Here is a 13,862-nt window from a genome sequence, read left to right as displayed (position 1 = left end):
TCTGCTTTTCCAAAACTGCTTCTGCTTCTTCTCCAACACACCTATTTTTCTTCCAAAAGCTTGGGGTTAATTAATTTGAAAAACACTTCTGAGCAGCAATTAGTGTTTGCTCAAGTTTTTAAAAAGTGTTTTTAAGTTTATTTTTCTCAAAAGTATGTTTCAAAAAAGTACTTTTAGGAAGAAACTACTTTTTCAGTTTCTCCAAAACTGCTTCTACTTCTCCTCAAACACTTCAACTAGAAAAAAAAAAAAAAAAAAGAAGGTTGGCCAAAAAGGCCCGTCTCTTTCTTCTCTGCTGAATCAAAAAGGCAACAGTTGGAATGTGGAGGAGATAACTGACTAAAAACTTGGAATACAATACTTGGCTTCGCCCGGACTCGAACCGGAGACCTTCAGTGTGTTAGACTGACGTGATAACCAACTACACCACGAAACCATTTTGCGATAATAATTTTCTCAGCAAAATATATAAAGATTGTTCAGCTGCTAACGATAATAAGTTAAACGAGTAATTACCCTTGTGACCTAGTGACATGTAAATTTAAAATTAGATGCAGAATCTCATTTTTCACTTTAATACTACAAGCATCACCTCATTATTTTGAAATTTCTCTTGTATTTTCATAATCCCATAATCATTTTGTCATACATTATTTCACAACGGGCGGAATAATTAGCAAATGCTGATTCTGACCATTCAAACTTTTTTTACGAGTGAAATGTCACGTTAAGTTTAAAAAAGAAATGGTAAGAGGTGGAATACCTATATCTGAAAATTCCTTGATCTGATACCTTTGTAATTATCCTAACAAAGGACAATTAATGAACACATAACAGATGCCTTGTGTGTGTGTTTTTTAAATAATTTTACTTTTTCCCCGGGGTGGGTGGTGAGGTGTGGGGACTCTGGAATCTTATCATTTTGGAGGTATTAACTATTTAATGGAGTATATATATACTAGATCTTTTTTGTCACAATTGTCGGCTTTTCATTTTCTTGTTCTTTCCGTAATTGACAAAATTTCTAAAGTTGCTATAAAACGAGCTATCAGGCTAGAAACGATTTATTTTGGATATAATCACTTTGGACTTATTATCTTATTTTTTTTAAGGGATTGTTATACAAATAGCCGGCCAAATTCACTGTTTACTTTTTTTAACCGGTATACATATATTATACATTGATTATATAAAGTTATACACATATTATACATTGATTATACATCTGCCTACTATTTTTAGTTTAAGAGATTAGGTGCATTTGACGACCCGATAGCTCATTTACAGTTTTAACCTTAAATTATGTGTTTCAAAACCTCGATTATCCCGTTTAGCCTTTCTCGATTTGTGTGCGCAGTACGTGTCTTTTCCGGAAGGTTTTTATGCAAAAAATTGATAAAAATGTGAAATCGTGCCTTAAAAACTCATTTGAGTTGACTTCGGTCAACGTTTAGAGCAAACAGACCTGGATCAGTGTTTCAACAGTTCGGATGGGTCCGTATCGCGATTTGGGACTTGGACGTATGCCCGTAATCGAATTCGGAAGTCCCTATCTCGAATTATCGCAATTTATTGAAAACTAAAAGCTTAAAGGTTTAAAGAATTAATAAGTTTGACCGTAGTTTGACTTTGTTGCTATCGCATCCGGATTTTGGTTCAGGAACTTGGTATAGGTTCATTGCTGTATTTATGACTTGTCTGCAAAATTTGGTGCAAAACAGAATAGATTTGACGTGATTCAGATGTCCGGTTGAAAAATTGAAAGTTCTTAAGTTTCATTGAAAATTTCATTCGTTTTGGTGTCTGATTCGTAGTTATAGGTGTTATCTTGGTGTTTTGATCGCACGAGCGAGTTCGTATGATATTTTTTGACTTGTGTGCATGTTTGGTTTGGAGCCCCGAGGGCTCGGGTGAGTTTCGGATAAGCAATAGAGTGATTTTAGACTTAGAGGAATAGCTAGTGCATGTGTGGTCTAGCGTTGTCTGCAGATCTCGCATTTGCGAGGTCTGGCTCGCTTGCAAATGCGAGCCTCGCATTTGCGAGCATGGGTTGGGGACTGGGTTCTCGCATTTACGAGATTTCTGTCACATTTGCGATGGCAACAAAGGTGTGAAGCCTTCACATTTGCGAAAACCTTTTCGCATTTGCGGGGTTCGCAATTGCGACATCTGCAACTGGTAAAAGAGGGGGAAACGATATTTTAGCTCATTCTTCCAAATTCTCAACCCTAAAAACCTTAGAGGCGATTTTTCCAAGGGCTTCTCTTCCTAAATTCATTGGTAAGTGACTATAACCTACTTTCTTTCAATTACCCATTACATTTCATAGGATTTCAACCTTAAATCTAGGGTATCCATGGTAGAAATTAGGAATTTGGGTAGAATTAGAGATTTTTATAAAATTGGGATTTAGACCTCAAATTGAGGTCGGATTTCGAATTGAATTGCATGATCGGATTTTGGTCCGAACCTCGGGTTTTGACCAAGTGGGTCCGGGGTTGACTTTTTCAATAATGATCTAAATTGAACCTCATTCATTCGTGAGTAGTTTCTAAAGCTTAATTTGAATCGTTTGGTTAATAATTTGCTTGATTTGGTTGGTTTGGAGGCTTGTTTGAAAGGCAAGGCTGTGATTGAATTTTGAGTAGATTGCAGAGCGAAGTAAGTGTTGGGTTTAACCTTGATTTGAGGGAATAAGAAACCCTTAAGCTATGTGCTATGTGAGATTCATGTGTAGCGGCATATATGCGATGTGACGAGTGTATATACACCGCCAAAATATTTATTTTCCTGTTTTATGTATTTCATTAATTGTTTCATTCCATGTCTTATCTGTTACATGCTTTAAATGCTTCCCCTGCCTTTACTTGCCACTTGTCAATTTTTATTCTAGTGTTAAAAATGTTAGATTCTCCCATGCTTCCATGATTGACTGTTACTTGTCTTAATTGACTTACCCGCGCCCTTTAATTGTCATTTACTTGACTTGTCTTACTTCTTAATATTAATTATGGTGAATTATCAATTTGGGACGAGACTTCCTTTCTGGTTCTGCTCCATATTCGTTAATCATAAAGATTCTTGTGATTCGAGTTATTAAATTACTTGCACTCATTAATTTATTTATATTGATATGGGTGAGATCGGGTTGTGCGCGCCGTAACAGGTGTAATAAGGGTGGATTGAGATGGTGAAATAAGGGTGAATTTATATTGATATGATGGGATCGGGTTGCGCGCCGCAACAGGTGAAATAAGGATGGATTGATATGATAAAATAAGGGTGATTACGATATTAATTCTATATGGTGGTATCGGGTTGCGCGTTGCAATATACATATATATATATATATATATATATATATATATATATATATATATATATATATATATATATATATATATATATATAGTAGAATAAGGGAGGATAGTGTTGTGCGGTGGGATTGGGTTGCGCGCCGCAACAGTTCGTGTGTTTCTATTCGTTATTGTGTTGTGTTGGCTTCGGTACTTTCATACGAGAATCTAAAGATTCGTATTTCTGGCATTTGCTGATTTTTCTTCGAAGATTGAGTTATTTACATGAGTTAACTGCTTTATTTCGTTTCCGTATTTTCTGTTTCTGTCATTATTTATACTGTGTATAGGATTAAATTGTAAGTGAACCGCCTTAGCCTCGTCACTACTTAGTCGGGGTTAGACTCGGCACTTACAGAGTACTTGGGGTCGGTTGTACTCATACTACACGCTGCATTTCTTGTGCAGATTTTGGAGTCGGTCCCAGCGGCGGTCAGTAGATTACTTGGGTTGGTTATCAGTGTGGAGACTTTGAGGTACAGTTGTTCGGCGTTCGTAGCCCCGAAGACCCCTCCTCCTTTATCTTAACTATGTATTTTTCTTTCGGACAACTTTACTTTTATTCAGACTTTTATCTGTAGTATTCTAGTAGCTCGTGCACTTATGATGCCGGATTCGGGGTTGTATTAGATATTTCAGTTGTTATATTTTTTTCGCACTTTACTTCAGAATTTTAGTTATTTTGGTTCTTTATTATTATTATTTAATTTGAACTGTTAAAAATAGATAAACTGTTCTAACGTTGGCTTGCCTAGCAAGTGAAATATTATGCGTCATCACGGTCTCAAGGGTGGGATTTTCGGGTCATGACAAGTTGGTATCAGAGCACTAGGTTGCCTTGGTCTCACGAGTCAAGAGCAAGCTTAGTAAAGTCTGGAGGATCGGTATGGAGATGTCTGTACTTATCTTCCATAGGCTATGAAGTGTAGGAAAAATGTCACTTCCTTCTTACTCTGTCGTGCGATTTTATTCTATCATTGATGATTGAACCTTTTATTCTTGTTCTCTCTCAGATGGCGAGAACACACACTGCATCTACCGTCGGACAGGAGCCGGAGCCCCCTGTGGTGGCTATGACTAAGGGTAGAGGTCGAGGCCGAGGTCACGCCAGAGGCTGAGGTAGAGGCAGAGCTTAGCCTATAGCTCGAGCAGTAGCACTAGAGCATCAGTGGAGTCTCAGGTAGATTTTGACGAGGAGGTTTCAGCCCTGACTGTACCTGTGGGACCAGCTCAGGTCCTGGAGGGGTTCAAAGCCACTCTAGTACTTTAGGACGCTCTAGTCCGTTTGGTGGGCCATATGGAGAGTGTGGCCCAGACCGATACCTTTCCGGTGGCACCAACCGTCTCTCGGGCTGGGGGAGGAGCACAGACTCCCGCTACTCACACCCGGAGCAGGTGACTCCCCAGTTTCAGACTCCAGCAGCTAGGGGTGGGCGTTCGGTACGGTTTTAAGAATTACGATTCGGTATTCGGTATATCAATTGTGTATACCAAATACCGTAGCAAAGTCGTTAGGTACGGTTCGATATTTTATTGTTTGGTTCGGTATGGTTTCGGTACGGTTTCAGTATTATTATTAGTAATAACATTAAAGAAACAATACCTGCAAATGGTGAATGGTTTGCTTAAACATCTTGATTTCGTAGACTACCGTAGCCAAGCTATTTAATTTTTCCCAAAATCCATTTGAATTTGCTGTGTAAGCAAAGCATTGGATTTTTACATACTTTAGTCTCTCACTTTACTCCATGTAATCACTAATAGAAAGGTAGAAAAGGCTCCGTTGTAGGATCTTTCAAGCAAACAGTAAGGGAAACTGGGAATTTATGAAACGGTGAAACCCAAAGTTCTTAGTTGGGTTGGACTTCAGGATTAATCTTACTAGCTAGGGCCTAGGACATGGGTAATAAGTTGGATTTGGGTTAGAAATGGAAAATTTGGAACTTGGGCTAGGAAGTGGTGTTGAAGACTTACTTGAAAATTTTTGGTATTTCAGTATTTCGGTATACCGAAATATCGAAAGTTCAATACCGAGAACAGTACCGAAATACTGAACTACCAAAAAATTTATACTGAATTAGTAATGAATAATCGAAGAACCAATACCGAAATATCAAATTAATTCGGTTCAGTCCGATTTTTGATTTTTTGCTTTTATGCCCACCCCTACCAGCAGCCCTGCCAGTTGGGTGGTACAGCCGGTTGTTGCGGCATAGGCCGATGATAGGCCCGCTTTGTCTTCTAAGGCTATGTTGAGGTTGGATAAGTTCACCAAGCTCTTTCATGTTCATTTCAGCGGCGCACTATCTGAGGACCCACATGATTTTCTGGAACGTTGCCATGAGGTGCTGTGGAACATGGGTATAGTTGAGACCAATGTGGTTGATTTTGCCGCATTTCAACTGACTGGTTCTGCCCAGAGATGGTGGAAGACTTATATGTTGACTAGACCAGCTGGGTCACCTGCACTTACTTGGGATCAGTTCTCACAACTATTTGTGGAGAAGTTCATCCATGTCATCATGAGAGAGGAGTATTGCATGCAGTTTGAGCGACTTCAGCAGGGTGGTATGGCTGTCACCCAAAACGAGACTCGATTTGAGGACTTATCTCACCATGACACTATCTTTCTTCCTACTGAGAAGGAGCGAGTGAGGAGATTTATTGATGGGCTCACTTACACTCCCAGGCTTCAGATGGCCAAGGAGAAAGGAGTGATATTTCTTTCCAGACGGCCGTTGATATTGCTAGACGAATTGAGTTGGTTCTTGCTCAGGAGAGGGGGCCAGTGTCCGATAAGAGGCCCCGTCATTCCGGTAGTTTCAGCGGTGCCCCGTCTGGAGGCAGGGGTGCTTTTGGTAGAAGCCATCCTCCCAGGCCATTTCATTCAGCGCTTCAGACATCTTATAGTGCTTCTGGGGGTCCTGGTCCTTATGTGTCTTATTTTGGGCAGCCATCCTACAGTGCACCATCAGCTCCTATCAGTGCGCCTCCGATTCAGAGCTATCACCGTGGTTATCTGGCCCGTTCGAGACAGCTTCAGTTCCAGCAGCCATAGCAGCAGGATGGGTGTTTTCAGTGTAGTGGTTTTGGGAACATCCGGAGGTCATGCCTGAGATTATTGGGGGGGGGGGGCATGCCACAGCATAGTTCTCGTGCTATGGTTCCAGCACCAGTTGCTCCACCTCCCGCTCAGCCAACCAGGGGTAGGGGTCAGACAGCCAGAGGTGGGGGGTCAGGCTGTTAGCGGTTGTGGTCATGCCGTTAGAGGTGGAGGCCAACCAGCTAGATGTCGTCCTAGAGATATAGTTCAGAGTGGTGGGGCCCAGCCTCGATGTTATGCTTTCCCATCTAGGCAGGAGGCCGAGTCATCTGACGCCGTTATCATAGGTATTGTTCTCGTTTTCCATAGAGATGCTTCAGTTCTATTTGATATGGGATCTACTTATTCCTATATGCCATCTTATTTTGCTGTATAACTGGTTGTGCCCCGTGATTATTTGAGTGCTCCCGTGTATGTGTCAACGCCTGTGGGAGATTCTATTGTTGTATATCGTGTTTATCATTCGTGTGTGATTACTATTGGGAGTCTTGAGACTAGTGTAGACCTTTTACTTCTTGATATAGTAGGTTTTGATGTCATCTTGGGTATGGATTAGTTGTCACCTTATCATGCTATATTGGAGTGTCACGCTAAGATGATGACCTTAGCCATGCCTGGGTTGCCTCTATTATAGTGGAGGGGGATTCCTGGCCACTCTACTATAAGAGTTATTTCTTATGTGAAGGCTCGACGTATGATTGAGAAGGGGTGTCTAGCCTATTTGGACTATGTCCATGATTTTAGTGCGAAGGTTTCATCTATGGATTTGGTATCGTGAGTTTCCAGAGGTGTTTCCTGCAGACCTGTCGGGAATGCCACCCGACATGGATATTGATTTATGTATTGATCTGGCTACGGGCACTCAGCCCATTTTTATTCCGACATACTGTATAGCCCCATCAAAGTTGAAGGAGTTGAAGGAGCAGTTGTAAGATTTTCTTGATAAGGGATTTATTAGACCTAGTATCTCACCCAAGGGTGTGTCCATGTTGTTCGTGAAAAAGAAGGATGGGTCAATGAGGATGTGTATAGACTATCGGCAGTTGAACAAAGTCACTATCAAGAAAAAGTATCTGTTGCCGAGGATTGATGACTTATTTGATCAACTTCAGGGTGCCAAAGTGTTGTCGAAGATTGATTTGAGGTCTCGCTACCATCAGTTGAGGATTAGGGCATTCGATATCCCTAAGATGACTTTTCGGACTCGGTATGTGTATTATGAGTTCTTAGTGATATCATTTGGATTGACAAATGTCCCAACAGTATTCATGGACTTGATAAGCCGGGTGTTCAAGCCCTACTTGGATTCTTTTATGATTGTATTCATTGATGATATCTTGATCTACTCCCGCAGTCGAGAGGAGCATGAGCAACATCTTCGGATTGTACTTCAAACTTTGAGAGATATCCAGTTATATGCCAAGTTTTAAAGTGTGAGTTTTGTTTAGACCCAGTCGCCTTTTTGAGACATGTTGTATTGGCATTGGGCATAAAGGTGGATCTTAAGAAAATTCAGGCAGTTCAGAACTGGCCTAGACCTACTTCACCTACAGAGATCCGGAGCTTCCTGGGTTTGGCGGGTTATTACTGTCGGTTCGTGGAGGGGTTTTTATCTATATCAGCCCCATTGACCAGATTGACCCAAAAGGGAGCCCCGTTCAGATGGTCGGATGAGTGTGAGTTGAGCTTTCATAAGCTTATGACTACTTTGACTACGACGTTAGTGTTGATGTTGCCCACCGGTTCAGGGTCTTACACGGTGTATTGTGATGCATCTCGTATTAGTCTCGATGCAGGATGGCAGGGTGATTGCATACGCACCGCGGCTGTTGAAGGTTCATGAGAAGAATTACTTTGTTTATGACTTAGAGTTGGCAGCCATTGTTCATGCACTGAAGATTTGGAGGAACTATCTTTACGGCGTGCCGTGTGAGGTAATCACAGATCATCGGAGTCTAAATTATTTATTCAAACAAAAGGATCTCAACTTGAGGCAGAGGAGATGGTTTGAGCTATTGAAAGACTATGATATCACCATTTTATATCATCCAGGGAAGGCCAATGTAGTGGCTGATGCCTTGAGTAGAAAGGTTGTGAGTATAGCAGTCTTGCATATATTCCAGTTGGTGATAGGACACTTGCTGCAGATGTTCAGGCTTTGGCCAATCAGTTTGTGAGGATAAATGTTTCAGAGCCCAGTCGTGTTTTAACTTGCACAGTCGCTCGGGCTTCCTTGTATGAGCGCATCAGAGTGCGTCAGTATGATGATCCTCATTTGCTTGTCCTTAAGGACACGGTGCGGCAGGGTGGTGCCAAGCAGGTTAAGGTTGGATATGATGGGGTTTTGAGGATGCAAGGTCGTATTTGTGTACCCAATGTGGATGGGCATCGTGAGCTAATCCTTGAGGAGGCCCACAGTTCCCAATATTCTATTAATCTGGGTACCGCCAAGATGTATTAGGACTTGCGACAACATTATTTATGGAGGAGGATGAAGAAGGATATAGTTGCATATGTAGCTCGGTTTCTAAATTGTCGGCAAGTTAAGTACGAGCATCAGAGGCCTGGTGGCTTGCTTCAGAAGTTAGAGATTCCTAAGTGGAAGTGAGAGCGTATCACTATGTATTTTGTTGTTGGACTCCCACATACTTAGAGGAAGTTCGACGCGATATGGGTCATTGTGGACAGGCTGACCAAGTAGGCATATTTCATTCCAGTGGTGGTTACCTATTCTTCAGAGCGGTTAGCTGAGATCTACATCCGCGAGATCATTCGTCTTCACGGTGTGCCTGTGTCTATCATTTCAGATCGAGGTACGTAGTTTACCTCGTACTTCTGGAGGGTATTACAACATGAGTTGAGCACAACATGTCATCCCAGACGGACGGACAGTCCGAGCGCACTATTCATATATTGGAGGACATGTTTCACGCTTTTGTTATGGATTTCGGGGGTTCTTGAGACCAGTTCTTGCCATTTGCGGAGTTTGCCTACAAGAACAGCTATCAGTCGAGCATTCAGATGGATCCCTATGAGGCATTATACGGGAGGCGGTGCCGTTCGCCAGTTGGATGGTTCGAGCCGGAGGAGGATCGGTTGTTGGGTACAGACTTGGTACAAGATGCCTTGGGTAAGGTCAAGATTATACAGGATCGACTTCGTACCGTTCAATCTTGGAAGAAGAGTTATGTCGATTGTAGAGTTTGTGATGTTGCATTCATGGTTGGAGAGAGGGTATTGCTCCGGTTTTCACCCATGAAGGGTGTGATGAGGTTCGGAAAGAAGGACAAGTTGAGCCCTAGGTATATCAAACCCTTTGAGATTCTTCAAAGAGTGGGAGAGGTGGCCTATAAGCTCGCGTTGCCACCCAGTTTATCAGCAGTCCATCCGGTGAACCATGTTTCCATGCTCCGGAAGTATCACGGTGATCTGTCCAATGTGTTAGATTTCAGCTCAGTCCAATTGGACAAGGATTGGACTTATGAGGAGGAGCCGATGGCTATTCTAGTCCGGCAGGTCCGATAGTTGAGGTGTAAGAGTTATCCTTAAGTTCGAGTGCAGTGGAGAGGTCAACCAATCGAGGCAGTCACCTGGGAGTCAAAGTCGGACATGCGGAGTAGATATCTACATCTTTTCACTAGTCCAAGTACTTTTCTATGTCCGTTCGAGGACGAACGTTTGTTTTAGAAGTGGAAAATGTGACGACCCACTCGATAGGTCATTTACAGTTTTAACCTCAAATTTTTTGTTACGAAACCTCGATAAGACTCGTTTAGCCTTCCTCGATTTGCATGCGCAGTTCGTGTTTAAGACGAAAATTTGATAAAAACGTGAAATCGTGCCTTAAAAACTCATTTGAGTTGACTTCGGTCAATATTTTGAGCAAACAGACCCGGATCAGTATTTTGACGGTCCCGATGGGTCTGTATCGCGATTTGGGACTTGATTGTATGCCGGGAATCGTATTCGGAAGTCCCTAGCTCGAATTATCGCAATTTATTAAAAAATAGAATCTTAAAAGTTTAAAAAATTAATAAGTTTGACTGTAGTTTGACTTTGTTGCTACGAGGTCCATATTTTAGTTTCGGAACTTGGTATAGGTTCATTACTATATTTATGACTTGTCTGCAAAATTTGATGCAAAACGGAATTTGATTTGACGTGGTTCGGACGTCCGGTTGAAAAATTGAAAGTTCATAAGTTTCATTGAAAATTTTATTCGTTTTGGTGTCCGATTTGTAGTTTTAGGTGTTATCTTGGCATTTTGATCGCACGAGCGAGTTCATATGATTTTTTGGAGTTGTGTGCATGTTTGGTTTGGAGCCCCGAGGTCACAGGTAAGTTTCAAATAGGCTACGGAGTGATTTTAGACTTAGAGGAATAGTTGATGCAAATACGAGCCTCGCATTTACGATCACAACATCACATTTGTGAGCTTGGGCTGGGGACTGGGTTCTCGTATTTGCGAGATTTCTATCGCATTTGCGATAGTCTCAATGTTACGCCCTGCAGTATTACGTCGATGTTACACTCCGCAGTATTATATTACGATGATGTTACACCTTGTAGTATAGTATGTTAAAGTTTCGTCATAAGTTAATCGACGTAAGTTCGGGGATGAGATTATTTTGAGATTATAAGCATTATGCTATTTAAAATAAGTGATAAGTAAATTAGTGAATGAGAGGGTAAGCGAATTGAAGAAAATGAGTTTCGTCGGAGTTTGACAATTTGGGGATAAAATACGGTCAAAGCTATAATACCCGGTATGTATGGACTAGTTCCATACAAGGTACCACATGACCATGATAGTAGGGTATATAAAGTGTGTTAAAAGTGAGTAGTATTCTAAGTAATTTGGGATAATTCTTAATTATGTGGGTAATTGGTCAATTATTAGTTTAGTGAGGGATTAATAAGTTAATTATGGAAATGAGGAAATTATTGGATAAGGCTTGATAGCCCAACGTGGCATCCACATATGAGCCATTAAGTGACTCTTAAATCACTTGGCAAGGTGGCAACATTTAACGAGATTAGCACTTCATCCCATTTGATTAAAGAATGTTATCAAAAAAAGACTTCTCAAATTCAATATTTGGACTAATTCACAAAGATATGGAATTCACTAAAGCCATAAAAGACTCTCAACGTGATTGCTTCAGCAAGTATCATACAAGGTTATGATCAAATTCACAAAGAGATCATATGGAATTTGTTACAAGAATTCATACAAGACTATCAACAACGTTATGCTAAGTGCTAACGATGGAGCCTCAAAATATTTTGTTTGAAATTTCATAAAACAATATAGCGTATGATTTTTCAATTTTAAGGAATACAGTGCAATCTTTCTCAAGAATATCATACGAATTTTCCTCTACCTCGATTCGCCGTTACGTGTCTTCGCAAAAAACATGTTAGAGGGATTGTTAAGAGAATCGACTCATGTATGTTAAGACTATCCCTTCTTTATTTTTGGCATGATCCATACGATACAAACGAAACGAGCAAATGCACAACTTTCATAAATGACTATATTCATAGAAATGCTAGAGATGCTTATGTTCTTGATTCCCCGTGTGTCCTATTATTCTATCATCTGTTCATAGGTCTCAGAAAATGCGTAAGTTGATAAAGTTTATTTCATGATATTAATCAAAGGCATAATGGTCTTATGACATTTCAAGAAATTTTATTAACGTACTTCTCATGCATTGCATTCATGTACATTGACCCATGGCCAAATGGCGTTATATACGTGTATATATGTATATGGGATATGAAAAAATATTACGGTATTATATATGCACCACCACCTAATCAGTTGGTATACGTTAATGATTTGCCCACAGTGGCCGAGATGATATGATGGGATGCCCTCAGAGGCTTGATGATGTTATGAACGCATATACCTAAGCATGGTATGATATTATACACATATGCATGACAATGTAAATATTAATGATTTACAGAGTTGTTCAGGCTTACATGTTGAGTCTTTTACTCCATATTTCTCTCATGTCTATTATTTACTGATTTTCATTCCTTACATACTCGGTATATTATTTGTACTGACGTCTCTTTTGCCCGGGAACGCTGCGTTTCATGCCTGCAGGTCCCGATAGACAGGTCGAGAGTACTCCAAGTAGGCTATCAGCTCAACGGAAGATGTTGATGCGCTCCATTTGCTCCGGAGTTGCTTGTTTGGTCAGTACAATTTAGATATGTATTGTTTGGTATGGCGGGGACTTGTCCCGACCTTTATGATAAATATGTACTCTTAGAGATTTGTAGACATATGTCATGTATAAGGATATTTGTATGGCCTTGTCGGCCTATATTTTAAGTATATAATGGATCACATTGGCCTTATTGGCCTGTATGTCACAGGTATGAGTTTCTATATGAGGTTGGGTCGTTCTATGTCGGGTATTCCTTCATGTTTACTCTGGTTATATCATGACTCCCCTTCTGTCCCACTTACCTATGATGATGTAATAATAAATATACGTTACGTTGGTACTCGGTTGAGTAAGGTACTGGGTGCCCGTCGCGGCCCATCGGTTTGGGTCGTGACACTCAGGTTCGCATTTGCGAACATATTGTTCGCATTTGCGAACATATTGCTCGCATTTGCGATGGAAACAAAGGTGTGAAACCTTCGCATTTGCGAAGAATTTTTCACATTTGCGAACCCCATATCGCAATTGCGACATCTGCAACTGGTAAAAGAGGAGAAAACAGGATTTTAGCTCATTTTTTCAAATTCTCAACCCTAAAAACCTTAGAGGCGATTTTCCCAAGGGCTTTTCTTACTAAATTTATTGGTAAGTGACTCTAACCTACTTTCTTTCAATTACCCATTACATTTTATAAGATTTCAACCTTAAATCTAGGATGTCCATGATAAAAATTAGGAATTTGGGTAGAATTAAAGATTTTTGTAAATTTGGGATTTAGACATCGAATTGAGGTCGAATTTCGAATTGAACTGCATAACTGGGCTCGAGGGTGAATGGGTGATCGAATTTTGGTCCGAACCTCCGATTTTGACCAAGTGGACCCAGGGTTGACTTTTTCAATAATGATCTAATTTAAACCTCTTTCATTCGTGAGTAATTTTTAAAGCTTAATTTGAATCGTTTGATTAATAATTTGCTAGATTTGGTTGGTTTAGAGGCTTGTTTGAAAGACAAGGCCGTGATTGAATTTTGAGTGAATTATGGAGTGAGGTAAGTGTTGGGTTTAACCTTGATTTGAGGGAATTAAGAACCCTTGAGATATTTGCTATGTGGGATTCATGTGTAGTGGCGTATATGCGAGGTGACGAGTGTATATACGCCGCCAAAATATTTGTTTCCCTGTTTTCCATATTTCATTAATTGTTTCATTCCATGTGT

At 40.5% G+C, this 13,862-nt stretch overlaps 1 non-coding gene across 1 annotated transcript; it reads right to left on the bottom strand.

Moving 5' to 3' along the window:
- Positions 1-362: 362 nt before the first annotated feature.
- Positions 363-436, bottom strand: TRNAV-AAC (transfer RNA valine (anticodon AAC)). The gene has a single exon. It is a non-coding gene; the product is annotated as a tRNA-Val (tRNA).
- Between the last annotated feature and the right edge of the window lie 13,426 nt (positions 437-13,862).

The sequence above is a fragment of the Nicotiana tomentosiformis genome, chromosome 5 (assembly GCF_000390325.3).
Source record: "Nicotiana tomentosiformis chromosome 5, ASM39032v3, whole genome shotgun sequence".
NCBI classification, from domain to species: Eukaryota; Viridiplantae; Streptophyta; class Magnoliopsida; order Solanales; family Solanaceae; genus Nicotiana; species Nicotiana tomentosiformis.
Note: the sequence above shows the minus strand (reverse complement) of the source record. Positions and strands in the feature narration are given on the sequence as shown.